At 47.0% G+C, this 16316-nt stretch overlaps 1 long non-coding RNA gene across 2 annotated transcripts in view; it reads right to left on the minus strand.

The window, feature by feature from the left end:
• Window positions 1–13017: 13017 nt before the first annotated feature.
• Window positions 13018–16316, minus strand: part of LOC144755301 (uncharacterized) — a 34501-nt gene continuing 31202 nt past the window's right edge. For both annotated transcript variants that reach the window (XR_013594869.1, XR_013594868.1), the window contains exon 4: window positions 13018–15143. This is a non-coding gene — a long non-coding RNA (uncharacterized LOC144755301). The remainder of the gene's footprint in view (window positions 15144–16316) is intronic.

Below are 16316 nucleotides of genomic sequence, written 5' to 3' on the forward strand. Positions count from 1 at the left end.
TCTACCACCCCTGACTTCTCAACCTGACCAAAAGCGACACAGGTACCAAACTCTGGAAGCAGGGCGGGGGACAAATGTACTGAACACAATCAAATGACACTCTTCAGGAGAAGAAACAATGGAATTTCAAAAACAATACAATCCCCTAAAATGTGGTCATCTAAAATGCAGAGTTTTGTGGTGCAGCCAGCCGCTACTAAGGTACAAGGCAAACACAAATCCTTATCCTCACCGCTTGCCGCCAATGTTGGAAATGGGATCCCCGGCTGGCCAGGGCTTTCGCCAAAGTCAGTCAGAGACCCACACTCCCAAGGTCAGGGCAAGGGAGTTACACGCCAAGATAACCCCTACTCACCCTCTAGGTAACGTGGCGCGAGCAGCAAGGCTAAACTTGGAGGCGATGTAGGCTAAGTATTTGCGCACGCACCCCAGCAACACCAGCCAGGCCCACCACAAAGGAAACTCCACACAAGGTTATATAAAAATAGCCTTTGTATTACACCAAAACACATTAGATAAAATACACACTTTACAATGTGCCAGAGGCACGGGCAGAATTTACAAGGGGATATTTACAAGACAGGGCCACCTGGACCACTGTCAGGAATCAGAAGTAGCACTTTCAGAAATAGCACTTAGTACATAATATATAGTACAAAATAGCACACAACCAGTAATTACTGGTAACCAGGACCTCACTAGCACCACCTGTACTAGGGAGAAAACAACCACCTATGTATTACAATACCTGTAGGGGTGTAAGAGGAAAACACATGATGCAATGCATGACATTCATTCAGAGGTGTAAAAGAGGAAAACACATGATGCATCACAATACATTCAGAGGTGTAAGGCACATGACGCATAAAAACACATTCAGAGGTGCAGAAAGTACAATTGCGCCAACTCACGTAAGTCACCACCTGTGACTGTCCCTAGGCCAACTGGCCTCTCTGGGGCTAGGACGCCCTGTGTCCAAAGTCAGGGTCCTAAACGTAGCAGTTGCCCACAAAGTGCTGGGCAACTGGTGCAATTGAGGAGGATGTGGCCACCCACTAGAGCCTCGCAGGCTCTGGCAAATAGAATTTCCCCTAGAACCTCTCTGGGCTCAAAGAACCACCACTGTGGCACTGGTGAGCCTCTCTTAGGCTCTCTCACCAGTAAGGGGGGGGCTGCTGAGCCTCTCAGGGCTCCAGCAATGAACAGGTGCAGCCTCGCTGGGCTGGGGGGATCCCTCGCTCTGGGGACCCGGATTACAGACAAATGCTCCTCAAGAGCCTTGCAGGCTCACGGACGAAATGCCCCTCAGAGCCTCTCTGGGCTCGTAGTTAATGTACTCGCGAGCCTCTCTGGCTCGCCAAACAAGAAAGGCGCCGGTCGTTGGAGCCTCTTTTAGGCTCGGGTTGGAGTCCCCCTCTTGGGGACTCGGGTCGCTCACAAGTGCCCCCTGAGCCCTCAGGCTCAAAACACAAAGGCGCGAGGTCGCGCTACAGAGAGGGGGCGGGGCGGACACCGGCAATGTGTCCCGACGCTCCCCCCTCCTCTGCAGGCACCTACCGGGTTCGCGCTGGGCTCTCCAGCGGAGGCGGGTCTCTCCCGCTGGTCCCGGGGCTCTCCTCTCCTCTCGGGGAGCCTCGGCAGGCTCTCTCGCGGCTCGGTGGAGGAGGCGGGACTTCCGGGTTGACTCTCCCGGGCCGCGCGGTGATTGGACGGCCGTCCCTTCACTTCCGGGTCGCCGCGGGCAGCGCGGCGGCTCGCTTTAGGCAGGCAGGCGGGCTCCCAGATGATCCGAGGAGTGGGCTCCCTCGTAGATCGATAACCACGGGCACAACAAGGCGGCGAGGAGCGGGGTGGCACCCGCGCCGCCAAAGCAAATATAAAGCGAGGTAGGCACTCGCTAGGTCACCACGAGCAGGGTGGGCACCTGCACAGCAATTGGCGCGCTCCCAAGCGCTAGGCAGATAATCACAGCGCTCCAAGCGCTATAATTCAAAATAAAGCGCTCTCAGCGCTGGGGTGAAGGCACAGCGCTCCCAAGCGCTACAAGCCAAATAAAGCGCTCTTAAGCGCTATAAGTAAAATAAAAGCGCTCCCAGGTGCCCTCAGCAAGCAGGGCAGATTCCCAGCAGTCCTTGGGCAGGCAGGGGGGACAAGGCTGGGCCCAGAGCCAGCACACTGGGTCTCCAGGCAGGGAGACAGCCCAAGTGGCGGTCCTCTGGCCCAGCAGCAGCAACAGCCCCCTCAGGATCCTGGAAGAGAACAACTTCAGTGGGGACACAGCCCCATTTTTATACAGTGCATTCCTTTGTTCAAGGGTGTAGAGTGGGGGCGGAACCAGTCGCAGCTGGTTCTTGAGTACTCTGTTTACCTCAACCACCCTCTCTATTCACTGGCAGGGCTTGGGTCATTAGACACACCACAGGGGGGCGGAGCCAGCATTGTGTGGGGAAAACCCAGCCCATCCAGGACACAGGTACACTCTTCCCACACATCACTCATGCTAATCTCCCACTCACCACCGGGCAGACCCATCCAGACTTCCTGGAGCCTGGCATGCCAGCCAGCTCCAGCCAATCACACGCCAGCACCCTCACAGCACACGTACAGCCATGTCTAGAAATGGCGCTTCGCTACTAGACACATACATGCTGCATACACCGTTGCGCAGCATTCACTCACACGAGTTCACACATACCAGACTCAAGCCTGTACACCCCACGCATCAGGAACTACCAGGGACACATACATTCCCCATGCATTCCTATGGGCGGGCAGGCCTAGCTCAGCACATGCACTCAGAGTGCGCACGCACTTTCCACTGGGACACAGTGAAAGTGCGCAGAATCCCAAAAATCACCATTGCCAGGTCACCATTTCACGCAAAAAGTCTAGGGGTGAACCTGCCCTAAGGGCCAAAGTCCAACAGTGTTTGTGGTAATTCCATGCATTATATTTCAGGTTTCAGTAACTTCTGCCAGCAGAACTCGAAAATAATAGCATGTGCAGGGGACACACGCCGGAAGCCCCCGCCCCTGAAGAAGGACACACCAAAATTGTGTTTTCTCCCCCCCCCCGTATAGAGCCTTAAAACAAAAAACGATTCAGCGCTAACGTTCTGAGCTGGTTTCGTGTAAAGTGTCAAAAACAATATCTGCAAGGTTCGCGCATAAAAATACTTTTTAATGTGTTTGCTTGTTTTTATTGCGGTTCTTATGATTAATATTCTTATCGTTACTGTTGTTGTGATGGTTACAGTATAACAAGCCAGACACGTTACGCAGTTGCACCCACGGCCTGCAAGAGCAGGCCCTGTATTTGCAGTGACAAAGATAATTGCGCCTGGTTTGGAAATAAACATTTCGCACCCTGTTATCGGAGTGCTCGTGTGCCGGGCTTCAATCGGCTGAAGTGATTGGATCTCCAGCGCCCTGTCTCTGAGTTTTGTTTCATTTCTGTGTTTGCCTGTTTGCTTAACGTTCCATCACTCCAGATACTGTGCTGATAACAACACACAAGGCACCCAGCCCTGAGTGAGCTGATAACACACAAGGAAAGTGCTTAATTTGTAAATTATTAAGTGCCAGGGCCCGGCCTCTGACCAGGAGGCTATTGCAGCTTGCACCACACATTGCCCCTCCCAGTGCTGCCAGTGATTGTACCAAAACAACTACTAACCATCTCCCTCGCCTGCAAGTGCAACAGTTCAGATTATTCCCGGTCCCCAAAGTCAGGGGAAAGGCTGGGGAGCCAGTATTAGTTATTTTTTCAGTGCGCACTTACTCTAACGTTTTTTTTAATACGCAGTTTCCGCCCCCCCCACAACAATGCCGAGAGCATGTTCACTTAGTAGTATTTATTGCTATTCTAGACGAGTTTGGCGTTTTATCACTCAACTGAATGGTGCAAAGTGTACCGACCTCACAAGGATGAGAGGCACACTTGGCCTCGAACCTACGACATTCACACTGCAAGTGTATACCTCCATTCATTTGGTGCGTTAGTGTAAAGATCTATCATTTGCGCCTTGTCCTGTCTCTTTTACCGCCTCTCTCCCGCTGTTGCCCTTCTTTGCCGCTCTTTTCTCTCCTTCTCTCCCGCTGTCTTCCTCTCTAGCTGTCTCTCTTGCATTGTGTTCTCACTGCTAAGACCCATCTCTCAACCCGTTTTGCCTCTCTCTTGATGTTTCGGTTTTTGCCCTCTCCCTCCCCCGGCCTCATTTAAAATCCGCACAGTCCATTGTTATCTCTGCACTGTCCCTCCCTACTTTGCTCTGTCCGAGTCTGTCTGTCACTCTCTGCTCAAGTCACTCGTTGCTATTCCTCTGCAGAGGCCCGTCTCTCTCCCCCCCAGTTTCTCTTCCATTCTCACTTTATCTCGCTGTTGTCTCTCCAGCTTTCCGCTTCTCGCCCAGCCGGTTCTCTCCCGACTTTGTCCCCCCCACCCCGTCTCTCTATTCTATTGTCCCGTCATTCCTAAATCTCTGCCCTCCTCTAAATCGCTCTCCGTGTCTCACCCCCCCTTGCTTTCTAAACAATTCTTTACTCTTCTTTCCTCATTTCTTGCTCTTCCTCTCTCCTCCATCCACCCCCCCACCCCCCGCAGACTCTCTGTTCGGGCCGTCTCTAGCTCTCTCTCATCTCTCCATCTTCCTCCCTTTTCTGCTGTTTCTAGCTTAACTTTAGGCTACGATCTAACTGGAATGTTATCAGAGGTTTGTGTAGCGTCCATTCCACCTACAGGCTGTCAAGGCGCTAAGGCTAGCTTTTAGCACTCATGTATGGGAATGAGATAACGACTTTTAAAACAAGCATTTACAATGCAATAGTTCTCGCTACTGTTTATTATGTTCACTTTGCATGCTGGTACAGTTCATTGTGATCTTTGATAATAGTTGAAGAGTTTGTATCAGGTCTTGTTCATTTAAGAGTCAAGGAGGGGGGTCTTTGTTTGTTTTCTACAGTCTAATGGAAACTTCCCGGAAAGACTGTTTGGTATTTAGAAAAAAACAGCTATACTGAGACTACCCTGATGTTTTGAGAGTCTTGATTTGAGTGATATAAGCATAGATCTCAGTGCCATTTTGTGCAGTCTTGTGAGAAGCCCCGTACCTTCATTGTCATTTTTTGCCATCACGATTATCAGATCAGATCTCTTTGATATTAATGCCACTAGCCCATTTTTTTTTTAGGTCGAGCTTGCTCAACATTTTGTACAGGGGCTTTTCAAATTGCTACCCCTGTTTTCCCTGGCTGCAAGCTTGCGTGCATGTGCACGTGTACGCGCGCAGCGCCAGCTTGCTCCATGTCACCGTGTTGCGCCCCTTCCCCCCACGCATTCCGCCGCAATCCAATTGCTCCCCTCTCCCGTGGCGTTTGTAATCCTGCCCCCTGCTTTGCGTCCTCACCCTCACACTGTGCTTGCGTCTTTGTTTGACTAATAAACCCCGATGCTTGTTGTTCTTCGCTACATTGGTGGTTGATTATAACTTTCTTTTAAGATAGCACCAAATGCTGCAGTTTGCTTTTTCTCAGCGCTAACCAGTAAGTAACTTGATTTGCTTTGTAAAAATTCACCCGTGCTCAGTTTGTTGTCATGGGAAAAGCTGGCATTCATTGTCTTACCCACATCAACTCTTTATGCACTCGTGGCAACGTCGTCAGGGCGGGAGGCATGAATGTGTTCACAATCATGTAAAAAAAAAAAGTCACTTTAAAAAAATGCCCAAAACACTGCAAAGATTTATAACTTGTACCAGGGTGAGCATCTGCATTTCAACCTCTCTCTACCTCTATCTACCTCTCTCTCTACCTCTCTCTCTCTACCTCTCTCTCTCTCTCTCTACCTCTCTCTACCCCTCTCTGTCTACCTCTCTCTGTCTACCTCTCTCTCTACTTCTCTCTCTCTACCCCTCTCTCTCTACTTCTCTCTCTCTACCCCTCTCTCTCTACCTCTCTCTCTACCCCTCACTCTCCCCCCTCTCTCTACTTCTCTCTACCTCTCTCTCTGCACGCCTCACACTGCTGCACGCCACACACTGCTGCACGCCACACACTGCTGCACGCCCCACACTGCTGTACGCCACACACTGCTGCATGCCAGACTGCTGCACGCCACACACTGCTGCACGCCGCACACTGCTGCACGCCTCACACTGCTGCACGCCTCACACTGCTGCACGCCACACACTGCTGCACGCCTCCCACTGCTGTACGCCTCACAACACCACCACATCACTCTCGGACACCACCACATCACTCTAGGACACCACCACATCACTCTAGGACACCACCACATCACTCAGGCACACCACCACATCACTCAGGGACACCACCACATCACTCAGGGGCACCACTAAGGGACACCACCACATCACTCGGGGACACCACCACATCACTCAGGGACACCACAACAGCACTCGGGGACACCACCACATCAGTCTGGGACACCACCACATCACTCAGCCCAACCACATCATCACTCTGCACCACAACAGCATCACTCAGCACCACAACAGCACTGTCCTTGCTTACTACCAACAAGCATTGTCATAGCCAATAGGTCTCGCAATAGAAAAGTGTAAGCTATTGGCTTAGTGAATAACAATGCTATTAATTTATGTATTTTCAGAGCTAACACATATTAAAAAAAATGTCATTTACAATAACAATAGCTCACACTTTCCTAATGCGAGACCTATTGCATTGCAAATGCTTGTTTTTTGTGTTAGCGCTCTCAAAATATGTTTTCGCGCACGGGAGCGACTTACCAGGATGCCTGCGATCGCCAACGAGATGTTTCAACTGTTCACAGGCGCCACGAGATTTGATAGTCGGCCGCACGGTCCCGCGAGAGTGTGTGATCGCGAACACGTTATTCGGGTGCGCGATCGGACTTCTGGCTGAAGTTTTGCGAAGATCCCGAACATGCAGAATTTGCAATCTGGATATGAATCTCTCTCAAGCAGCATCAAAACCTTCTCAAAATGGTGATTTGGATAAAAAAACAAACTCATGGCTGTACTTTTTTGTGCAAGGAGTCCTTTTTAGGTCTCGTGACCTATCAATGCGCGCAAGCACATTGAGGGAGCGAGAATTCAAGTGCTCCAAAAAATCGTGAAACCAAGGGTTTCGTTCGTGCGGTTTTCTTTAAGTTCACGTGAATCACGTGAGCAAACAAGCACGCGCATTCACGGCCGCACAGCACATCAAAGGGCTTCGCCCAGCGTGCGCTCTGCGGCTTCTCCTCCCCTAACACGCTAGCATTCACGGCCGCACAGCACATCAAAGGGCTTCGCCCAGCGTGCGCTCTGCGGCTTCTCCTCCCCTAACACGCTATCTCAGCTCTCCTGCCCCCATCCGGCTTCCCTCCGGCCACTCTCTAATTACCAACAGCCACCCAATCGCCCTACTAGAGCAAGAAGGATGCACTGCATTCTACGAGACCTATTGGCAACGCCAGTGCTTGTTCTTTTTTTAGTTAAGAGGAAGGAAGAGCCCCAGAGTCTTCAACTTCTTGTTCCTGTCCGGCTGGCTCCTCCCAGTGCTTTGTCCATCTCCTGTTCACTTTTCATTTGGATTTGGAACTGGAAGGATCAGTCTTTGTGGCTGCTGCATCATATATCATTGGAGTTGAGGACTTTTTAATCTGAGATTTCCCAACTGACTGAAAATTGGTGTTGTTTGTTTGATTGGGGCATTGCACCTACTTTTTTGTCATTTTTATTGTTTACATTTTTTTTATTGTGGTGGGTGGCCTGTAGTTCATTAGGGGCCCGATGTAGGAGCCCTAATACCGGTCGGAAACGGCCGATTTCGGCCGTTTCCGACCGGTATTAGGGATTTCTAATGTAGGAGCATGCTTTACAGAATCGGTATTTTACCGAATCTGTATTTACAGATTCGGTAAAATTACCGAATCGGTAAAAATACCGATTCTGTAAAAGCACATGTAGGTAGCACATCTTTGAGTGCCGCAGGCCTTTCAGATTCGGTATTTTACCACCCAATCCAATTGGGTGTTAAAATACCGAATTCAGGTGTGCATGCACGTGTGCATGCACACCTAGCCATGTGACAGACAGACATGCCCTTAGGGCATGTCTGTGTGCCACATGGCGCACATGCCTATTTTTGGGATGCCAGAGGGTGTCAAAGTGACACCCCCTGCACCCTTGCAAAATTCGGTATTTACCGACTCTGTAATTACAGAATCGGTATTGCCCATTGATTCCTATGGGCTTCAAGGCCCATAGGAATCAATGGGCAATACCGATTCGGTATTTACAGATTCGGTAAATCCCGAATCTTAACGATTTGGTATTTACAGAATCTGTAATACCTACATCTCCCCCCTTCATATTTACCGACTCTTAAATACCGAATCGGTAAAATTCGGTATTTAAGAGTCGGTAAATATGAATTACCTACATCTGGCCCTAGGAGCCTAGTTGTTTCTTTGTAAGTAATTTCTTATCTTTTATAAAGGAAATGTGTTGCACAGTTCACTGCATTGTCTCCAAATTTTGAAATTAATTTGCAATATTTATTTAATTCACTAGCCCAGTATTCTGTCAATAGGCCTTTCAGCCAGTAGGTCCAGAGCTACTCATGGGTGCATGAAACAACTGTTTCTGTGGTGTCTGTTGAATTTACACATCCTTTAGGGCATGGATGGCATTGGGTTGCATTGCAAAATGTGTTTTTTCTTTTTTTTTCACTTTTATCGTGTGTGTTAAATGCCTTTGTTGGATGTGTGTGAGGTGGTTTTTGTGTAACTTGCAAACCTTTTTTAGTCCTGTGGATTTATGTTTTTGCATTGTTGCATTAAAGCTGTGTTGTTTAGCATGCCTCCTTTGTCTGGCCATATAGGCCTGCTTTAATTAATTGTTTTACAGGCCTTGTTGCTTGTTGTGTAAGACCATGTGGCTGGTGGCCATTTTGTGGTGGTAGTTAGTGTGCTGCTTTTGCCTTAGGCCTGTATGTCTTTACCTGTTCCTCTTGGCTTACTGCTTCTTGTTCTGGCCTGGCCATGTGGCTGGCGGCCATTTTGTGAAGGCAGCCAGTGTGCTTTTGCCATAGGCCGGCATTGTCGGTCTTCCCTTTCTTGTTGTTGTGGCATAGTAGTTTTTCTTCCCGAAGTAGGGGCAGTTCAGGAAATCAAGCTTAATGCAGAGGAAGAAGAGCAAGCCACTCTTTCAGACGATCCATTGTCTTCCAGATCCCCAGCAAGTAAAAGGAGGGTTAGTCCATTGAGTTCTTCTGCAAGTCCCCCTTCTGTTGATCTAGATGCCACTTGCAAGCCACCACCTCAGTTTGAGAGTGAGACACACCACGAGACAAGGCTTCTAGAAAAGGAAGGTTCCAGAAAGCCTTAGAGTTATGGAGGTAGATGTAGAAGAAGAGGAAGATGATGATGACGAGCCAGTCATCAAGGACATTAGTCCCGCCCCAGTGGAGACAGACATTACCACCAACACAGATAACATCAACACCACCTCCAGCTCCCATAATTGCATTTGCAAAGGTCCAGCAGAAACCTACATCCTGCACAACCACCGCAGTAGAAGTAGACACTGCAGAGAGACCAACTCCACGTCCACCTACCAGTTCATCCGGCATTGAAAGTGGCATCAGCAGCTCCAGAAAGTTGACCTCCCCAATTTGGGACTTCTTTTCGGTTAGCAGGAAGGAGGTATGCTTAATTTGTGGACAAGGTGTTAGTCGGGGTGAGCTTGGTACAAACTATGGTACTGGAGGCCAAACAACCCATCTGAAAAGCACCACTTGATCCAGTGGGAGGTGCACCTTAGCAGAAAAAAATCTGCACCCTTTGTTGGTGGGAATGAAGAAGTAGAAGATCCGATCACGGTGGAAGGTGAACAAGAGACATTTTCTCTGGTACACAAACTAGCCCTGTCGCCAACAGTGCAGTGGTACCGGCCAGATCCGCATCACAACATTGCAATGGCACAAGAGAAAAAGTCAGGCTGAGAGTAAGACACCAAGGTGACCCAGGCAAGAGAGTACCACAACGAAACGTGTGTTGAGCCCAACATCTGGTCTCAAAAAGATGTCACCTGCATCAGTGGCACCAGAAAAGAAAAAAATCCAGGCTACCATTCTCAGCATGTTTAGGTCGGAGGGGCAGTACGAACGCAACCACCCAATGACACATTTGTACAATGCAAAGCTGGCTAAAATGTTAGGCTGGACCTTCTCCTTTTTTCTTTTGTGGAAGGGGTGGGTTTTCTTGAATTTGTGACAGCCATCTGCCCAAAATCGAAGGTTCCCTGAAGGTTCTATTTTGCCAGAGTTGCTCTTCCAGCACTACATCACGATGTGCTGGAATTGCTTGGACAAGCTTTGCAGCAGAGTGCTGTTGACACTATCCACCTGACATCATCAAAAACAGCAAGAACAGGATCATCAGCCCTAGTAACATCGGCACAGGATTGGTATGTATGGCAAGGGCTTGTTAGGTCCAGTGCTGATGCAAAAGCAAAAGAGGCAGAGCAAAGTGGAGCATCCTTGAGCATTGAGCGGATGGTCCAGGCCTAGCTGAATGACCCAACAGAGGTCTACATTGATCAAAACCCATTGGTGTATTGGTTTGGGAAAAGGGGCCCATGGCCAGTGCTCAGCAGGCTGGCGATCAACTATCTGGCTCGACCTGTTGCAAGTGTCTCTTCTGAGCGTGTTTTCAGTGCAGCTGGTGTCGTTGTAACAGTGAAAAGGACCAGTCTCTTGCCCCAAAACGTAGAGAGGTTAACCATGATCAAAATGAATCTGCACTTTATACCACCGGATTACACCATAACTGAAGTAGTACAGCAGGAATATGATGACAGCGACTTACGTCATGGAAGTAGTGTTTTAGATTACCTACTTCTGGCAGAACCACCAGAGTTTGAGGACGAGCTCTACTTCCCTGACAACTAGGCTTTCAACTTGTTACTTTCTTTCATCCTTACTTACTTTTATTATTTGTGTGTGTCTCTGTCTTTGTGGTTTGAATCACAAATCCATCACCACCATCTTACTCTTATATTGCCGGATTGGAGTTGCAACTGTGTGCAGTCATTAAAGAAGTAAGTCCACTCCTCCGAGTCCTGCTCCAGTCCACTCCTCCTGACTCACCCTAAATCAATTTCCCTCAAGCCACACATTTGACGGAAAATAGAACAAGAAATGTGTGCCTACCTCGTCGAGCCCCTCCAAAGAACATGACTATAGCTATCCTCCTTTCTGAGCCGAGACTAGAGGAACTGCCCCTCAAGAACAGGTAATGATGATCGACCTCCTTGAATTCCAAGAACACTGCATCATGGAGCACTTTTACCACTTTTAGTGAATATGATATCTTCAAGATTCTTCAGAATATTAACCCTTCCAACCACTCCAGCGACCCACTGCCCCCTTCTATCTTCAAAGAAATCAAGAATGCACTGATCCCCACATGGACTAAGATTGTTAATGCTTCCCTAGCACAAGGCATGATCCCAGAGTGCCTTAAAGCAGCTCAGGTAACACCCATACTAAAAAACCCTAAGGCTGACAAATCTGATCTCAATAAATTCCGCCCTATTTCCAACAGCCCCACTTTAGCGAAACTACTAGAAAAATGTGTGCAATCCCAACTTTGTGCTCACATAGAGAACTACCAACTCCTAGATCAGCATAAATCGGGCTTTCGGAAGGGGCACAGCACTGAATCGGCTCTCACTCACGTTTTTGATGACATTTTAATAATGCTCGACCAAAATGAATCCGGCCTCCTGATCCTCCTCGACCTTTCCTCCGCATTGAATACGGTTAATGATGACAACCTCCTATCCATCCTGCAAAATAGAATGGGTTTTTCTGATCAGGTGTTACAATGGTTCTCATCCTTCCTTCATCACAGAACTCAAAGAGTCAAGGCAAACAACTCTCTCTCCCAGCCATCTCTCCCGTAGTCATGGGTGTCCCCCAAGTATCCGCTCTATCTCCTATCCTCTTCAGTCTTTTCTTGGAACCTCTTGCACATTCGCTAAATTCATATCAGCAATGTATGCAAAGGAGCTAACCACTTGATAAAATCCCTCAGAAATATCAAACCTTTCCTTCCTCTAAATGATTTCAAGCAAGTGGTCCAAGCGCTTGTCTTGCCGAGGTTAGATTACGGTAGTGCTACGCTCAGTGGCCTTCCCAAATACGCTTTGGCTCCTCTAAGGGCTGCACTTAACTCGGCTGCTAGACTGGTTACAGACACCAAGCAAAAAGATCATAAAGCCCCAGTTCTAAAATCCCTCAATTGGTTGCCCTTCGAAGCACAAATTCAATTAAAGATTGCTGTTCTCACACACAAAGCCCTTCACCTTAATACTCCTACGTACCTTGCGCAAAAACTTAAACTATCCTGTGGCGTAAGAGCTTCAAGAAGCGCCTCTACCCTCCTCCTGAAACCACTCAGCCTTAAGAAAAGGAGAAGTTGTTACTGAGCTTTCTCCGGAGCCGCTCCTAAAATCTGGAACTCTCTCGCACCGGAAGTTCGCAGAATCTCATTGACAGCGTTCAAAGTGGAAGCCAAAAGATTCATAATGAACAAATTCATACCCTAATAGGGTGATACCCTTGGGCCCGTTGACACTGCACCTGCTGACTTTGTTCCTAATTTTGTTCTTACTTTTGTCACAGCTCCCCCTTATTGTACACTGTGTTTCACCCTTGTTGCTCGCCTACACCTGTTTTATTGTATTACCCTCCTGGTTGCATGTTGCACTGTATATTCTTGCTCTTCCTTCCTCTTATTGATATTATAGATATTGCTTTTGTCCTTCCTCCCATCATATTGTAAAGCGCTTGGTTATCCCTCGGGATCTTGTTTGCTCTATATAAAACTTTATAAATAAATAAAATTGGACGCTGACTCGGAGTGATTGGTGTTTGTGGTGTTGTTGTGCATGAAGTGTACTAGTATTTAATCTACACACGAAAAAGTGACTCAAATCAATGTTTTCTTCTTGTTGTTTAATATCAAAATTGTACTTCTACTGCAGGCCGATCCTTGGCATTTTTGAATATGGTGCACTACAGAGTTGGACACCATGAGGACCATACTATACTCGTCGCAGTCAGTCAGTAGGATCGGAGATGATTGATGGAATAACTTTGGGCGTTTCATGAAGTGGCCTAAAAGGTTAACATGTCTGTGTAGTGGTCCAGGCGAGTGTAGTGGTATGACTGACAGCGGTGAATTGATTTTGTTTCTTAATTTGGAAAATGCTATGTTGCTGTATATGTGTGCTCTGTCTGGCTCAAAATCTAAGCTAAGTGGAGATTCGGTAGGCGCCGCTGACCTGCTCTGTCCTGTTGTTGTAGGTTAATGCTGGAAACAGAGTAGACATGATTTAGCCATGCCGCCTCTGAAAGTGATTTTGTTGCACTCCTCCGTAATTTATGCATTTTAACATTAATTTTCTTCTTGTTTTTTCAATATCCCTTTTGTTTTTCCATCTACACTTACAGGCCGGCCTTTACCCTTTGCTACACTGCGAAAAACAACTCACACTTACCTTACCAATCCGCATCCACCAGGCAGGCAGTGGCACCCAAGATTGACGGACGGAGCATCCATGGAAGGAAGGACCACGAGGAAAGCAGAGATGCCACTCCCAATTTGACCATAACATAGTAACTTATAGTAGTCTTCTTTCATTTCATTTGATTCATGTTTTCTCTGCGATCATTCTACGACTGTGTGTGTTGTTGTTTATTATGTTTGCTTATATAGATTTAACCCCTACAGCTACTTTTTTATTGTCTTTGTTAGCTATTAAAGGAACCTGGTACAACAGAACATAAAATGTATGTAAGTTGGGTCTCTCTGGGGGCAGACAGGCAAGGCAATTGCATAATAATAATGATTAGTAATATGCTGCTGCCCTCGCCTGTACTACTAGTCTAGTACTACTCAACATTAACCATCAAGTCATCATCATGCATGTATTTCCTTTTTCTCCCTTAACAGATTTATGATGGTCTGCCAAGATTGTGTGCTGTCCATGTGTAGTGTTTGTCTTTGTCAAACCTTTCCCTCAAATACCCCTTCCCAACCATTCATCAAACCCTAACCCTCTTTCCCCGGGCTGTGTGATTTATATTGAGGTGTGACTAAATTAAATGAACTTACACCAATAATTTATCACACACTTGCTGGGGCGGATGTGGTAAAAGCAACACTATGCTCAGTATTTGCAAGTCAATTCTTTTTCCAGAGGAACATAATCCATCATAATTAATTGCTAGCATCGATTCATCATTCTTACTGCACTAAATGTTATACTTGTCCAATTCATAGGTCGAGTCAACTACAGTTTGTAACCTGTACTAGGCTATCCCGCCACCATTATGTGTAATTTTACATTAGCTTTGCTCATCATCATGGTTTCTTGTTTGGCAGTCTTACCTGTGTACTGTACTTTGTTCTACTACTCCTTCCCGAGTCTCCCTCAGGCGACTGAGTGTCTCATTTTCTTTTTTTTAAATTGCTACTGCCATTTAAATCAAAAACTGGCTGCAGCCCTGCAGCAGCAAAGGAAACTGTGTGAAGTAAAACAGTAATACCCCACAAAACATTTACATCATATGTAAACTTTAAGTATAAATAATGTATTCCCCTAACAAAAAATAAACTAATGTAAAAATCCCACAACACCTGACCCATCAATGTCCAAAGATAGAGTCCAACCAATATCCGCTCTATTGTCAATAATAAATAATAAATATAAACCCCAACTTTTCCCCGACGCCCAATTTCCACCCACCAAAAAAGATTAAAAAAGGGGTAATGCGACGGAGTTCTAGCGGTGGGCCCACTTGTTACCCTCCAGGACTTTTATCCGCTCCTGTAGGCGCGCCATCCGGAGGAGCATGCGTCGCTTGAATGCTTTACAATTGTATCCACAGGGTGGGCAGCAGTGTAGAATAAAGCGCGGTGGGCGGCTGCCAGACCCCAGCACCGTACCACTGCGTGGCCTGGCTGGGGCCCAGCTGCTGCCGCCTCCTCTTCCTCCTCCAGAACCACCAGCCGCCGATATTCTTTGCAGATGGCTTCCAGCTTACAGTTCAGGGCCATGGCTGCCAACTCTTTCCTGTTTGGTTGTGCTTTTGGTTAGGAAGCAGTAGCCATATCAAGACAGAAAAAAGATAATTGTAACCAAAGCAAAACGGTAGCACAAAATTAATTCTACACATAGTGGCACAGAAGTACTAGCAAGCACAGTACATAACATTTGTGGTATCCTCCCACTTTCTCGGCCTCTAACATTTGTGGGAGTTTCAGGCATTACTAATACTAGGCACTTACGAGTAGACAAGTCTTCTCTCTCTTGTTTAGCTAAATTAACCTTGTTGTATGCATGCCAGCTCAGTCAGCTTGTTGCCTAGACAAAAATACTTGTGTCGCAGACTCACATTCTTTTTATTTACTACTGTCTGCAGGTGGGGAAGCTGTAGTCTACAACTACACAATTATCTTATTTTTCTATTATGGGTGGCCATACTCTGTTACATCAATGGCAACTGCTCAATTTCACTTTCACCCTGACTGATACAACAAGGCAGATGATATCTGATCCAAATGATCATTGATTATATATGGGACGACAGGAGGTACTTTTGACTGATTGTGTAACCATGCAGCCGACAATCCACCCATGGCAGTCTGACACAGTCGAAAATAAATGACATAGGTAGGGCGTGGGCCTCAGAGTCGGAGGGAGTGGCTTGATACCATACATACACAACATACATGCTGTGCTTGCAAACTACTGTGAGTCAAGGGAGTATTCTGAAAATACAACCTTGAACCAAAAACCTTGCAAAAAACAGTCCTATTGTTTCTCTTCCCAGTAATTATTCCATTTATCAATCATAGCACTGCTCTTCTAGCCTTGTATTTTTTTAATTCTAATCTTCTATTCTCCTTGGCTTTGCTACTCTGGTGCGGTTTATTTTTCTTTTACATTCTCTTCAAAGACTCTTCATCCAGTGACAGTCTCCACCTATGCTATGATGATTGAATACCATCCAGGCATCCATCCATTCAACATTCAAAGTAAACAGGTCTATCATTCTTCCTAATCTCTCAGCAAACCTTAGTTTCACCAACCACATACATTTGTTATTTTTTTAAACTGCCACCCAAGCGTCCAGTTTGACCCATGAACCCCCCTGGAGGATTCTTCCTATTACCCATACAGTTTCACCCACCCAGGCAGGCATCTTTTCTTTCACCTTCCACTCATCCTTCAACCACCCATGCATCCGATTCCTATA

This window comes from Lissotriton helveticus, chromosome 5_1 (genome assembly GCF_964261635.1).
Source record: "Lissotriton helveticus chromosome 5_1, aLisHel1.1, whole genome shotgun sequence".
In the NCBI taxonomy this organism is placed as follows: Eukaryota; Metazoa; Chordata; class Amphibia; order Caudata; family Salamandridae; genus Lissotriton; species Lissotriton helveticus.